The following is a 16,789-nucleotide window of genomic DNA, read 5'->3' as shown; positions in this document are numbered from 1 at the left end:
ATGAACTTCACATGGTAGAGTACTAGAGTGCCATCTATGAGAATGCTGATGGCAACAGTCAACAGTCGGTTAAGTCACCGGTTTCTTGCTCCTCAACTTCCCCTTTCGCAAACATCTGACTCACAGGACTGCTTGGTGCATGTACATGTTTGTCATACTTGCCCATATGCGCATCTTCAACCATCCGCTGATGTCCTTGATCGACTGCATAACTGATAGCAGTCGTTGAGCTCCACCCCGTAAGCATAGCACAGAACAACTCAGTGTAGAATAGCCAGTATCTTTGTTAATGTCTTGGTCCATGAAAAACGGATTTTCATCCCTTCTTCGGCTTCCCCAACACCGCGCGGGCTTGCGACAAGATAGCAAGGTGACAACGCTGTGAATTACCAACGGTCCTCAGCGCTTGTTCTGCACCTCCATTATCACATTCTTAGGTCGTCGTCATGAACATGTAACCGTGATGCATATTACACAACCTATCAGCTTTAAAACGCAAAGCGGCGTACTGAGATGACAGGATAAGTGTCAGTTTCTGCAGACTGTGATAGACTTTGTATGTAGGTACATGTATATTTTTTATTTGAATTCGCAAGTACACACGAGCTACAAGCCCAAATACAGGGGAGCGAATGTGATAAAACAACAGGGAGGACAATTCAGGGCCAATTGCAGAAAGACGGGAGTAACTGAGCGTACCTGTTTAATGAGAGACTTTCCTCTAGGATACTCCCTCACCATTGCGGGGTGAACAGTCCTGGCAGAATCTCCTGCTTATCGCTGGGGTATGATGGGGAAGGTGGATAGATCTTGATCGTGGCCGTGTGTGTCATTGGAGCTTTAGTCAATTCGCATCCACCAATACACATCATACAGCCAGTACATTGTATTTCTGCGCAGCCTTCAAATAGGGGCGGAGGGAGGGAATTGGACATTTGGAGCAATACAACACACAGAACAGCAAAGCTAGGAGTGCAATGAAGCCTGTCGCATGTCTCTGCACTACACTGTCTACAGTTGAGTTGGCATGCCTTGACAAGCTGAGCACAAGGTACTACAGACATGTTCAACGGTTGCCTGGCGTTGTATGGCCAGAAAAATCAGGATATCCATGCCAATACATGAACATTGTGCACCTGAGCTGTGTCGACAACGCGAAGCGAAGAATCATTGATTCGTGCGGTGGTATTCGGGAAAAGGCAAACAGTTTGCATTTGAATATCAAGAGAGAATCTTTCAGGTGCCGCATATGTTGACCTTAGTGTGTGTGTGTGTGTGTGTGTCACACTAATCCGTATGAGTACCAACACCTGTACAATGTACGAGTAGGTCTGCGTATGTGTTACGCTCGTGTACATGTGCCCTGTACACGCACATGCCATGGGTAATAACCTGCAATGTTTTGTCTCCGTTTTCCGCATATTTTCTGCATACAATGTACCCCCCCCCCCCGCAACTATCGCCGAAGTCGCACCAACCTCTTCTATACAAATTGAATGAATGTATAATGTACATGTAGATCTACAATGTATTGTTTACAAAATATCCGAAGCTCCCTGATGTCGTCACCTGCAGTATTTGTGCATTGTAAAGGTACATGTACATGTACCTTTACAATACATCATGATTGCCACTGAACATGTTCACTAGTGCAATAACATCGCATACATCATGGTCCTGCACCAGCATTCTATTTCTAATAATAATAATTCGACGGGGTTCGCGTACCGGGCAGGTCAAGAACAAGGAGTCGTACAACTCCCTGTACTGGTCAAGAACCACCTTTCCGCTTCCGTGGGACGCCACCACCCCATGATCAGGCGTCAGGACCAGCATTCTATTTCTAGCAATGCAGAATAATATAATACACTGGAGTAAGCTGCGTAAACTGTCAAGAGAATATTCTCCATACATGTACATGGATGAGTTCTTTGGTACATGTACATGTACATCAATGTGGCTACGCTACACATGGCCACAAAACAATACTGTCAAGAATCCATGGGCAGGGGAGATTTCTGTACTTTGCTAGGTCAAGTGCATGGAGTATTCCGGAGCTACATCTACATGTACATGTACATGATTGTATTATTATGATGATGTGCATTTTCGCGTATATGTATACCATAGGGTGGGAGTGTCATTTCGCAAACCTACAATGTACATGTATGTACAATAATAGCACATTCATGAGTTATTCAATCCGCGGACAGTTACCTGACATGCATACATGTACATTTTATGTATGGCTGTTTCAATTATTATTACTTTATGTACATGTACATGTACATGTGAAGTACATGTATATTATGTACATGTACATGTACTTCACATGTACATGTACATTTGTACACGTATTCTACTTCTACTAATGGCAGAATAAAACCTCTTTTTAAAAGTAGGCTAAAGGATGAAACAGTTCTGTCTGCAGATTGAGTAAAAATATAAACATCATTGTCATACACCTGTGCCGAAAGCTGGGCTCACCACCCCAGCAACTAACTAATTACTTCCCCACGTCTAACCCCCAAGACGTCACGAAGTGAATACTGTAGCAATCATACTGGCCAAAGTTTCAAAAAAGAAAAGAAAAAGTGTCAAGTCAAGTCGGCGGAAAAGCGCGAACTCCGGAGCTCGGCCATTGAGATTCGTATCTTCTATTATTTTTTCACGTCTACATGTACATGTACATGTACAGGTATAGACTTTATCTTGCCCGTAAAAGAGGCGTTATCCCGGGAAAAAAACGAAAAGAATTGTCAGTTCGGGAGAAGTGTACGCTACGTCTGGGACATCTGCAGTCATTTTTCGAACAAAGACGCATGGCATATCGACAGCCTATCGTCGTAAGGAAACAAAACAAGATAAGAGTATGGATCCAAACCTATGACAAGTAGTCTTCGAGACCAAGGAGATACTTGAAGGTTTTGGTCACTGCCTACTTCACTGAAGTCTTCAGTGCTTGTCACTTTCGACTCGGAGTGAGAAAGGGCAAGGTATCTGAACTTCCACAAGCGGACGAAGCCCAGTCACAGAGCTGACCTGGCTGGTGCCAGTGGTGGGACTGGGAGTGCCTTGTCATGTAGATCACACGTACTATGTAGTTCCCGTGCACTCCTGACCTTGACTTGAGTTGAGGCTTTTACTACATGTGGTACGTATGTATTACTGCACAAGGACCAGTGCAATACCGGCCGATATCTGCACGAACGGCGAAGCCGTAAGTGCAGATATCGACGCCGGTATTGCACGCGTCCGAGTGCAGTAATACATTTATCGCACCCCTGCCACCACACAGTCTGTCACCACATACACTTGACACAGTCTGGTGCAACCCTAGCATGCTGCATGCAACCCTGCTATCATTTCACAGTCATACAACACAGCACAACCAGTCGCGTTCATTTTTAGAGGAAGTACAGGTTCCTGCACGAGTATGAGGGCAGTACCGCGGAATCCTGCCCGCGCCGCGATAGCGGCAAGGGCTGGATGAGCAGCGGTGCTGACCGAGTATGAGTGACTGGAACGTGTTTCCCGTATGCACCCAAGCCAAGGAGATCACTCACAATCTTTGACGTTTGAGTTTACATGAACCATTCTGTGACTTGACTCGAGTCCTGTATGGCTGTATGAGGCTGTGTCAGTGTGAGCTGAGTGAGAGTGACTTCGACAACCGGACACGGACTACAGACTCAGTACACGACTTTTGCATGTACTTTCAGACCACAGAAGCTTGTCATTGAAATGGTAGACTCATGAGTGGATTCTGTCCACTGCCCGTCGTCAAGTGACGACGGGCAGTGGATTCTGTCCACTGCCCGTCGTCAAGTGACGACGGGCAGTGGATTCCGTCCACTGCCCGTCGTCACTTGACGACGGGCAGTGGAACTAGTTCCATCACCATTCATCAGGCAGGATCGCGCTTTCCAGCCCGCGTAATTTGATCTGTCATTGGTCGACTCCAAGGCGACAGTCATGTGACATACGGGAACACTTCTTTCCAGCAGCTGCTGTATACACGGGAGATCCTGGAAGTAGCGGGACAGCTTGCTCATGTCGTCTTCGTTGATGGGGTGTTTGTGCTCCACCGCTTTGACTTCTCCCCGCTTTCTTTGGCTTCAGGAGGAAAGCCTTCAATGCAATGTTTGCGTCCTGGAACGCTGGGTCACTGTGGACGTTCATGAGCCGCTTCAACTCGACTAGATTGCGATGTATTGCGGAACGGAAACCGAGCAAGCTTGATGTAGAGTAGAACTTCACTCCAGCTTTCTTCGGACGGAATTCGACGTACCGGTATGCATGTCGCAGAATGTAAGCTAGGTCGCTTGCCGTAACCGTACTCAGGTCACAGCGACGTCCTGTGTCTTTACAATACTCGTCGAATAAGCGGAGCCATTTGTCAGTTGCCTGCTCTGTGTTTTTGTTTTTCTGCTCAGAAACGAGGCTGTCGATGGCGGCGTCGGACAGTTTCTCAAATCGGCTGTCGACAGTCTTCTCCAATACATGTACTTGGGCGTCTGCTGTCTCGACTCTCACGGAGCTTGTGAAGTATTAGTTGACTTTGCGGACGCAAGCCGGGTCCACATTCGCTTCCGCGACAGCGTCCTCGACCAATTATTATTTGGTGTGCTGCAGCAAGTCAGCAGCGACTGCTTGGCGGAGCGACTCGCAATATTCCCCAGTACACCGCCAGCCAATGACCAGATGACAATGTGGATGCACTGCAGTGCGATATTGCACCCGGCCCGCGGCGAGTGAGCGTGCAAATAACCTATATCTGCACGCTCACTTCGAAGTGAGCGTGCAAATAACCTATATTTGCACGCTCACTTCGAAGTGAGCGTGCAAATATAGGTTATTTGCACGCTCACTCGCCAGGGTGCAATATCGCACTGCAGTGCATCCACATTGGCTGGCGGTGTACTGGGGAATATTGCACGCTCAGTAAGGCCGCTGATTGGCTCAAACCATGGAGACACTCACGTGGGGTGCGATAAAACCATGTACCTGAATGCTACATACATGTCATGTACACGTAGCTGTAGCTGACTCTGGACCATGCAACCAGCTGAGCTGTGATTGAGAAACGCCATAATAAAAACCTGGTATACGCGTAGCGAAGTCACACCGCAAACAAACACACTACACAGGGACACGGTTTGTACCTGAGCAGTGCGTGCCTAGCGTGCGTGGTGGTGTAGGTGTGCAATGTTGTTTCGCTTGACTACGCTGGTTGTCAACCAGCTCCTGAGCGCTAGCTAGTAAGTAGTATAGTACAGTGCGCTGTGCATTCTAAAATGCATTTAAAATTACACGTATTCAGCATACCACGCCGAGGACACACAAGAACTCCCAACTGTAGCAGTTTTGAGTTAACATGTAAATATTTTATAATTTAATTGTATCATACACGATCTGAATCATACGCGTTACATACATGTACCTGAGATTCATTGTACATACTCTAGTCATTGTATTCTTGAAGACTGCACACGTGCCACTGGCACTGGACGGTGTGTGCTGGGCATGGGGGGCTTCGCATGCACTGTAACACAACAACACAGCAGGCACATGCACAGGCACAATGACAATGTGTTATGGACCTTCAACCACTCCAAACTGTATCACCTTTCAAGCTCAGGAACCCCATTGTGCCTGACACATTATGTAGCAGCACCTAGTACATGTACCTTGTGTAAGTTGTGGTGATGGGTTTTGCCTTTGGCCACAACCACCATGATGGAGAGAGAGAATTTGAGTAAAGGATGTAATTGTTATGTGGCTATTTTGGGATTGTTACACGCATACCTAGAAAACGCGTGATGATTTCAAGGTTCGTGACTCGTGAGGCCCTTGAGCATACATGTACATGTACATGTACATGACATAGTCATTGAAAACTGATCGCTGATCAGCAAAGGATGTGAGAACTGAGAACTGAGAACTGATCGCTGTTGTAGTCCGTAACGGTTACATGCTTGTACTTGTTTTTCAAAGGTTGCACATAACAGACAGAACTGAGCAAGTAAAGGGCTAATGGCTGGTATGAGTAAGCAGTGCTTATGAGGGTTTGTTTCCTTTCACTGTAAAGCGCACTAGGAAGATTGCTTTGGGAGATCTGTACATCATGGATATTGGCCAGGAAGCAGTGATCCTAAGTGCACCTCTCACCAGTGTGTTTTGGATTCTGTTGACAGTGTTGTCCTCCGGATTCCTTGTTGTGATGCGTGTGTATTTGCCATTACAATACATGCACACCCAAAATAGCTAGTAAACACAGCAGCATAGGGAGGATTTACTACACTCGTATGTACATGTACAATGTACATGTACATGTACATGACTGATGTAGCGATGTACAAAGTACATTGTACATCGCACGCATGGTGCATGGTTAATATTGGTTATCCTGGTTTCGCAGCTCATAATCAAGAGACTGCTACATGTACATGTACTACCAGTAATAGACTGCATGCATTGTTTCTGATTTCTCCTTCAGTGTATGATTTATTGCATTTTAAACCATTGTGTTAGTAATAGACTGTTGGTACTGTTAGATAGGAATACATACATTATATGACATGCACATGTACTTGACTTGTTACACCAGCCTCACCTTCTATCCTCTTTTACATGCACTACTAATACTATACTATGCGCTGTATTCATGTATTGTTCCCACTCACTTTCGAGGTTGACCTTAGATAGCACACTGGAGACCTTTTGATGCATTTCACTTTCAGCCGCACTTTTAGTTATCTACACTAACAGCTGTCCATACATCCTAATGCCCCTTTCAACAGTTGTCCTCCTGGTATTATTGCACGCCTACATGTATACGATGTATTGTACACCCTTCTATTCAGTTCTTCCTCTACAACGTATTCCTCTTGCACAGGTGCCATGTCCCGACCTTTCCCATTCTTCTGCCCACACAATCATGTACCTTGTAGTTTGACCTTTCTTCTTACTTCTCTCTGCTCTACGTATCCCCTGACCATAGGCTAACTTACTTACTCACCCTATAAAAGCTGCTGCCTTTCTAGTTTCCTACGGACTAGTACGGGATTAGTTTCATGCTAGACTACAGTGTATTACCTGAGAACTCTTTCTCTCTCTCTCTGAATAAGTGTGCAATTCCGTATGATAACCATTACCCATTACGGTACCCTCGTGCTCTGCTGACTGAGCGAAACCGGGACCTAACATTTGGCGCCCAACGTTTCGGGATTTAACATTTGGCCCCCAACAGCGGTTCCGAACCCACGACGACCTGAGATTTCCCTATTCAATCGTAGCGAGTATTTTATTGCACAAGTTTTTCTCCTCCTAATCCCATTCGTCAAGATGAAGTTCGTCCCAGTCTTCTTCGTCACTCTAGTGGTATGTCTAGCTGTCACTGACAATGCTGTGCCATGCCAAGCACGTAGCCAAGAAGATTCGCAAGATGATATGAAGGCTTATGCTGAGTACGTGGATAATCCCCTACCTCATAGCGCTATGTCTGACCAATCGCACGCAGTGTCTGTCAACGTTGATTCTCCTTCCTGAATCTACTATGAGAAACTCTTCAACCTCATCTACGGAAATATCTAGTAAGTCGTTTCACTGTGCCAACCACAAACTCCGCTATCCCTCGCTAGTTTATTCGCTGTCTTTCCGCTATCATAGGCATAGTTGTTCCAGTCCTTTTTTTTTCACACTCTCAAGTCGCATCATTCACCCCATCCCACTCCCAGCCCACCATTCTATCAAAAGTTCAAAACTCTTTCTTACATACAGATGCATACAGTACACAGTACTGTAACTACATGTAGTTCTGGATCACTCAACATTATTACAATGGCCACACTCAAGCACAAGCTTTCTCAAGTTTCTGACAAGTGACAACACAGCTTCCTAGCATCTTCATTACCCATACAGACCATGTCAACCACATACAGACCATGCAATCAGTTTGCTGGATCAGCAGTCACCAGTCCCTGCCCTTGAACAGACGCAAAATACTGTATACCCTGCACGCACGCACTCAGCTCACAAATCCATGTAACATGATATACCGCCACATGATGAGCGAGTATACTTTCCCAGTTTTACCGTCCCAGAGAGACGAGATTATTTTAAGAACTGTTACCGTCCACAGTGACGCGATATTTTACACATTCCTTTTTCACCGTCCAAAATAATTGAGACGTGAACATATTTTACCGCTCCACAGAGAGACAGGTCCTTCACACATTTACATTTTACACCCAGGGTCCCTACTTTATTCTCAGTCTACCAAGCCATACTGTCCTGCCACACATGACAATCCATGATTACAAATTACATTACACGAATCCATGATCACATCCACCCGTACCACACTCCACAGCTGCAAAGTACAATACAATCATATGGCCAGTTCCTTACAACAATCCAGCTCTTCTACACACACTCATCATTCCTCATCACACCCACTCCCTCTGAAGTCCCCCACCCCCGCCCGCTACTCATTCTTTTTATTTCTTCATGTCATTGTCTTATACTACTAGTACTGCCTTGTACTTTTCTGTTTGCTGCAATGCATGTACATGTACATGTCCCCTCTTACTTTTTCTTCGCATGAGGACATGCGCCCGCAAAGGGGAGGGCTATGTTAGATAGGAATACATACATTATATGACATGCACATGTACTTGACTTGTTACACCAGCCTCACCTTCTATCCTCTTTTACATGCACTACTAATACTATACTATGCGCTGTATTCATGTATTGTTCCCACTCACTTTCGAGGTTGACCTTAGATAGCACACTGGAGACCTTTTGATGCATTTCACTTTCAGCCGCACTTTTAGTTATCTACACTAACAGCTGTCCATACATCCTAATGCCCCTTTCAACAGTTGTCCTCCTGGTATTATTGCACGCCTACATGTATACGATGTATTGTACACCCTTCTATTCAGTTCTTCCTCTACAACGTATTCCTCTTGCACAGGTGCCATGTCCCGACCTTTCCCATTCTTCTGCCCACACAATCATGTACCTTGTAGTTTGACCTTTCTTCTTACTTCTCTCTGCTCTACGTATCCCCTGACCATAGGCTAACTTACTTACTCACCCTATAAAAGCTGCTGCCTTTCTAGTTTCCTACGGACTAGTACGGGATTAGTTTCATGCTAGACTACAGTGTATTACCTGAGAACTCTTTCTCTCTCTCTCTGAATAAGTGTGCAATTCCGTATGATAACCATTACCCATTACGGTACCCTCGTGCTCTGCTGACTGAGCGAAACCGGGACCTAACAGTACTAGTAGCAGTCATGAGGTACTGTACTAACTAGCATTATGTACAGTCATGTACATGTACATGTACTTCGAAGTATGTTATTATACTGACGTGTAGCATTACGCAGAAGCAGAAACAGCTAGACTACACGTACATTATGAAAGTTTCATAATTATTCCAAAAGTAAACTATTTTAGTTTTTTGGGGAATCTTCATCCGACATTTGCAAAACACGGTATATCCGAGCTTTTCCACACATACATGTACATTTATAAATTCACACTTTTCCCACCCGACATAGCAGTACAGTACATGTACAGTATATCTCAGCAACAATCAAGTCTCGGAGATGTACTGTACATGTAAAACTAAAACAGTAAAAGTATAACTTTCTGGCTTTCTGACCCTGGCCTAGCGCCTGTACTTCTGACTGAGTTAGTGTGTACATTGTTAAACCTCTTTTACGGGAAAAATAAGCACAAAAATAAATGAATATTTCCCAAGTGTTCTACAAACAGTGTACACATCGTACATGACTGTAGTGAGTGAAGTAAGCAATTATTAGCTTTCAGACTTCAGAAGAGATGGTGTTGAGGCAGCAGCTCTGACCCGGAGCCTCACAATCACATGCTGGCTGTTCACAGCAGTGACACGGACAGCGGTGTGTCAACACCTGCTAAGAAGACGGGGTCTGGCCGGCCTGGGGTACCATTGGTATGCAGCACACAAGTACTTTCAAGGTGTAGGTATGGAGTATCGCTGCTGCTCACCATGAAACGATGTGCCACGATAAATTTAGCCACAGTCGGATTGTGCCCTCCACTGCCACCAAACCATGATGCGTTCAGCACAAACTCTGCAGCCGGACCGGGTCCGACATGTGTGAATACGAAAAGGCGGACTTCGACTCCAGGCCTCCCTGCTGCTGTTGCTGCTACTGCTAAAGTCAAACATCTGTTGCGGACCTATTCGATGTCGGTGCGTAACTATTTACTTATAGAAAAAATGAAAGGGTGCCTATAGAATCAGACGCTGCGAAGAACAGAGGGTGGTAATCAAGGCGAGATGAGATCATCCAGGTAATACAAACCAAGACTAGCGTATTCGTGAGGAAACGTTCTGTCTACTATTGTTGTAAATGTGGTTACTTTGTCAGTAGTTTCCCTTGCACTACACGCTAGGGCCCGTAGCGTAGGGGTGTGTGTGTGTGTGTGTGCTGACATGCACACAAGACCCGACTCATGTAAAACGGCAGCACACACGCAGCGTCAGGCTAGCTGAGGACACACATGCCCTGCGTATGCGTTGCCAATTCCACCCCGCATGTCGTGAGTTACATGTGTGTGGTCCGACAGGTATAAATTCAGCAACATCTCCTACAGAATCAAATTATAAGCTAAAGCAAATAGTTGTGATATCTTTTAGCCCATCCGGCTGGATCCATTTGCACAATTTCCTATTCTATTCCTTTCGAAATGGCTTTACCCTGCCTTCAGTATCCGGTCACAAGAACCGTGCACATCGCTAGTCGATGGTTGCAGTGTAATTGCATAGTTTCCCTATCACTGATCTGTTGTTTTCTTCTCAACATTGCTATCGCGAGTAGTGCTACCGACCAACCCTGCTCCAGGAAAAGGAATGACATTCACTTCGACCCCGTTAAGCGTAGCTACTCCATAGACGTCAGCATTGACCAGCGTGTCAAGTCTGAAGCATTCAAGTGTGGCGAGGAGCCATTGGCCAACGAGGACTTCTCCTTTCTCAAGCTACTCACAGAGACGTTCACTCAAGCGTCCATTGCCATGCACGAAGCAACTCGCTACAATGCTCATATCGGTGAAGTTAGGTTTCTGCTGCCCGATACATGGCCAACGGAAAACTTCAGAGAGAATCAAGACCTACTGGAATGTCATAGTAGTAATCCGGAAATGTCCCCCATACGTATTGTAGAAAATCCAACCGAGTGCAGTGCCCTAGTGAGAGGAACTGATTGTTGCGGACATCCTGCTTCTGGTAAAATGACACTCGATTCTGGTGTCTTCTTCCCCTGCAATAGGGTAAGTGTGTATCTACTGTTCATATACTGTATCTGTAGTACTCAATCTGCGGACAGAACTGTTTCGTCCTTTGTGGACTCATCAGCGCAGCACATGTACTGTACAATGTACATTATAGCAATAAAAACTGCTTCATGGCAGTTTTCTAAAAAAGGTTATTGTGTTCTAGTCCATGGACCCCGTCTAAAAAGTAAGAAATTAACAAAATGTGATAGCCGAAAGTGAAAATTTCACACAAAACCTCACAATAATCACAACACTTGAAATGCTGCTTTCAACACTAAACTTGTACTGCACCAACAATTGGCAACATGCATGTCATGCATGCATAGGAAAGAGGATCACGAGGGGAAAAGGTCTTCTACATGTAGCTTTTCATTCTGTGTGTGTGATTATTGTGAGGTTTTGTGTGAAATTTTAACTTTCGGCTATCACATTTTGTTAAGGTGGCGATCTACCTTCAGGGGTCAAAATTTTGTGAAATTTTCAACTTGCTCTGATTTCGTCCAATGCGGTGTCAAATTGCTCGTATAGATCCCAGACATCATCTGTGAAAATTTGAGTGAGATTGCTTTATCCATATGGCTGCTATGAGCTTGCAAAGACCGAATGTAACATACCTTTGACTTGCACAATTGCAACTTTTTGGGGAAAACGTAGAAATCGGTCTTTTCACGGTAAATCCTTGTGGATTTTGTTCAAATTTTCTGTGCTTGTCAGAAATACCACTGCTGAGTCTAGTCATGCCATACCAATACGCACATATTACGTCATCATGGACACAGTGCGCATGCGCAAATCAATAATTCGATAATTTGTGAAGTATTCAAACAATTGTGTTTGGAAAGTCTATTGGAGACGTCTCACGTCGTCGCCTGTCACCAAGATCGGGTGGAATGAGTACTGTCCGTCGTCTTGGATGTCCGAAGCAGCCAATCTGACTGCCAGAAGCTCTCGATATCCACCTATCCGCGGAAAATATCCCTGACGTTGACGACGCTATTCAAATTTATTGGCAAAAAAATTGCCAAGCGAAGACGTATTTCAACTTCATCTCCAACTCTGACTACTCTGACGATGACGATGTCAACAACAGTTCTAGCTATTGTGGTGATTAGTTTGTCTCTCTCTCTTTCGGCGTCAGGCAGTGAGTGCAAAATATAGCCTACTGGAGTTAGTCTGTGAAATATTGAGTGATTTCTGCTATTTCTGGTCAAATCAGTATGCTGTCAGTGTACCAGTCCACATCCCATCGTAGATCTACTAAGCGAGCAGGCAAACCCAGATATTTGCCTTGGGATTTCATTGTGTGTGGTGAGAAGAGAAGTCCATTCACTTCTGAGAAATTCAATTTCAAATTGGAAGTCCACAGGCCTGTATTTAGTATGCGCCGAATTCATCACCGCCAGTGACGCTTTGCATAGTTTTCAATATTCTACCGCCCATTTATACTAAGACCTGTGGCGGCAACGCGATCCTATTCAACCTGTGGTCATGTTCTCCGAGATGAGTTCAGAAGCAGACATGTGAAATGCTACGCTGGACCTGGGGCAGTTTACCAAAGTGGCAGTGCTGCAACCGCATGCGATCGCCGTCATATGTGACGGAAACGGCATGGCTGCACCCTGGATATGCCTCATTCATCAGCACCTTTATTGCCATACCCATGGAGAGAGGCCACCAGTGAAGGCTGGGTTTCCGACTCGATTTTACCTGCAATGCTCATGATTGAACAAGCCCTTAGAGAAGAAATGAAGACTCTAGCTGAACATTGAAACCAGATAGCATCGCGTTTCTGGTCGGCACCGCACTAAGTAACACCATTGTGATACAACCAGGAAGAGCTGGGAACGTGTGAGAAGTGACAAAGAAGTCAAGGAAGAAGTAAAGAAGACTGAAGAAGAGCATTACTAATCATCAAGGAGACCAAAATGAGGTCACCTACGAGCCAGATGGCTTCTGATGTGAAGATTTGTAGGCAGGTAGGCTGGAATTGGATAGACCTTTTTTGTGTGTTTTTGGTACCTTTTTAGCCTATCCCGCATTTTTCTACCACGATTGCGGCAAAGTGGTAGGTGCTATACCCCTAAACCTATACATTTCTGAGCTCTGTGATGCATCAGCTAGTTCGTGAATGTCTTCGTTTAGCCATTCATCATTGCTTGTTCTCACATTGGTTGTGGACCCGATCATGACTTTTTTTGCGGATGCGCGCGTCAAAACGCTTTGTTGTGACATGGTGATCTAAAGGACTTTGCAACTGTTTCTTGATATTCAATACCTAGAATTATATGTTAGGAACGCAGTAGCAATTGGTTATTTTCTACCTGATGGATGCATATTTCAATTTTGCGGTTAAGAGGTGCGGGTGCGGCCAATTATCGTGATTCGGCAATAACAATGGACATGAGCGGAGTCTGTCCTCTATTTGTGCTGCTCCTTGTCCTTTGGTACATAATGAATGTCTCCAGAAAATTTGACCTAATTCCAAAAAGAATTGGCTGAGATGTTTGTATTTTACGGTGGACTATCCGCGAAGGTAGATCGCCACCTTAATTTCTTACTTTTTAGACGGGGTCCATGGACTAGAACACAATAACTTTTTTTAGAAAACTGCCATGAAGCAGTTTTTATTGCTATAATTTCTTTCTTTTTTTTCTGTCACCAATCAATGGAATGTCCTATATCAATAAGTAAATGATGGCCTTCACATCATATCAACACCGTATTATACGCATTGATGTGCAAGCCTTTTCTTGCAGAAAATGGCACTAGCATGTTCTTCTGCGGGGAAACATGTGAGTAGTGGTGGACCGTGGTGATCCTTTTTTTATTTTATACGGAGGTCATTCTGTGCATGTTGCTGTTGCAGAATTTCATGACTGTCATAAATTTGTCTTGCCTTTCAGATATTTAGATTTCCCCACCCTCGATCAGATTTATTTGAGAAAATTTAATGTAGCCATGCGCCAGGTGCGTGTCGCAGATGTTTTTGTTGATTCTGTGTTTATAATGGTTTATAATCATGGGTTATCGTGATAAGGTCATCCTGCATCATATTGCACTGAAATGGTAATCCTGTTGATGTCGATACAACTTTTGGAAGTAGTTCAATGACTGTTAGTCCACGATTTTCTAAAACAACACAGCAAAGGAGGAACAATAAACATGTATTAAAATGTAAACAAATACATTGCTGAGTCCGACACCTCGTTCCAACAACTACACTGATCCTGAGGATAAATGGGGCAAGGCTATGGTTGGAGGTACTGAGAGATAAAAAAAGGCACTCCATAATAATAAAATCTTGCACATCTTTTGGTGAGTATGAATGATATTCAGTCGAACCTCTTTAGGACGAACACCAAGGGACCGATGGTATTTATTGTGTGAGTTTGTCTTAACCTATTTTATAACCAGTGAATACAATTATTTCTCCAATAGACATACGAATAGATTTCTTCTACAGCGAAAGATTCTAAGCCACACCAACTCATTGACTCGTCTCGTATGAAAGAAACGAGTCACTAGAGCTATAGAGAGGTTCTGTAAAACGAAAATGCGTACAAACTTTCGTTCTACGTCATGAAGTGCGAAACTTCGCACGAACTTTCGCAACTTTGGACGCGAAACTAGCAGGGAACGCGAAATGAACTGTCGTACACACTTTCGTGAGATCGGGTCATGGCGTACGTGCGCTTGGCCCGCGCAAACTACGAAAATGTGCAGAACGCAAAGCTCGTGCAAAAATTCGTACACACTTTCGCAAGGACTGTCGCGAAACTTCGTTCGAATTTTCGTTTTGCAGAACCTCTCTACTGAACCTTTCTTTAGCAACATGACGGCAACTGAAACAGCAACAGAGAATGTACGATACATGTACAGCACATTCTTGCAGGTACTACAAACAGATTGCAGATCGTAATTCTTGCTTTGGCGGCACGAAACTTTATTTGGGGCACTGCAATCTCGGCGGTACTCACAAATAATAAATCAAACAGCCCAGACTAGAGTAAACAAATCCAATCATACAAGTGCGAGATCTTCACGAGACTGCACCCATTGGCTTGTTTCGTATGAAGCAAACAAGTTTACTGAACCTCTCCACAATGATTTTCCCGGATATGCGAATTTATTTTGCAAACTCGGTCAATGGATTCTTGAACCTTTCCCTCCAGATTGGGAACTGCCAACGATAGTATGCCACTGACCAGTGCCTTACTTTTAACGTACCATTGTACAATGAATATGAGTATTTCGACAACACACCTAACATAAGCCTTACCGTCAAGAAGGTGAACTCGCGTTCTTCGCACACTGTAGACAAGGGCAAAGAGATAAAAATGGATCTAAATCCGAATAAAATCAGCACACGTTTCCGTAAATGAAAGGGTGAGCATAAGCAAATGAATCGAAGGAAACCGGTCAACTCAGAGATCATCTGTCATCGAGTATTCCGTAAAAGGAGGCCTCGGCAGCGGAAAAGCTAAATTAATTATTTAGAAAAGAGATCCTGTCAGCTTTTCCATTATTTATTGCATTCCGCCCAAAATCAGCACACTTTTCGTAAATGAAAGAGTCAACACAAGCAAATGAATCAAAGGGAACTGGTCAACTTACCTGTCATTGAGTAATATTCTGCGAAAGGTCTCAGCAGCGCCGAAACGAAATAAGCCAGGCCAGGAGACGAAATATCCGAAACAGCTCATACAAGAAGCAGTTCCAAAGGAGAAAGTTCCTCGCGCATGCACATCCAAACACGGACATGCGCTGCAACACAATGTCTGCCGTGCACGTGCACAGCACGCGGCTACCACTCGTTGGTAGATCTAATACCGAGCACCTTACGTAGAGACTTACGTAGCCTAAGTGAAATACCGAGCACCTTACGTAGAAACTTACGTAGCATAGCGGTGTCGTTTTTCTTGCCATGTGAACACAAGAATAGAAAAGCTGACAGGATCGCTTTTCTAAATGTACATGTATCTGTAGTACTTGTATCATAGCATTACATGAAATTAGTCTGTGTAGGTGTGTTGAGTAGGGGGGGGGGGGGGGGTGCGACTTTTAGTGTCATAGCCATACGGTAGGCGTTGGTACGCATATTACTATACTGTATACAATCATGTACAGTAAAACCTGTCAAGGCGACCACTCGGATAAGGCGACCACCTGTCCTGGAAGACCACTGAAACCAGGACCAAGGGATGCTATTTGAAGTATTTCCAGTCAAATGACCCTGGATAAGGAGAGTAGACCACGTTTTCAAGGTCCCTTGAGCGGTCGTCTTAGACAGGTTTCACTGTACTTTATACTGTAACATAATTATATGTACACTGTAGTAGATGGGTGTTTGGGGCATTCTCCATGGACCGCCGCCATTTCCACGGACAGCTAGAATTGTACTTCGCACATGCATCATGATGGACTCACTCGTCTTGGCTTTAGAGTTTGGGTC

This window comes from Sycon ciliatum, chromosome 4 (assembly GCF_964019385.1).
Source record: "Sycon ciliatum chromosome 4, ocSycCili1.1, whole genome shotgun sequence".
NCBI classification, from domain to species: Eukaryota; Metazoa; Porifera; class Calcarea; order Leucosolenida; family Sycettidae; genus Sycon; species Sycon ciliatum.
This window is presented reverse-complemented; position numbering follows the sequence as displayed.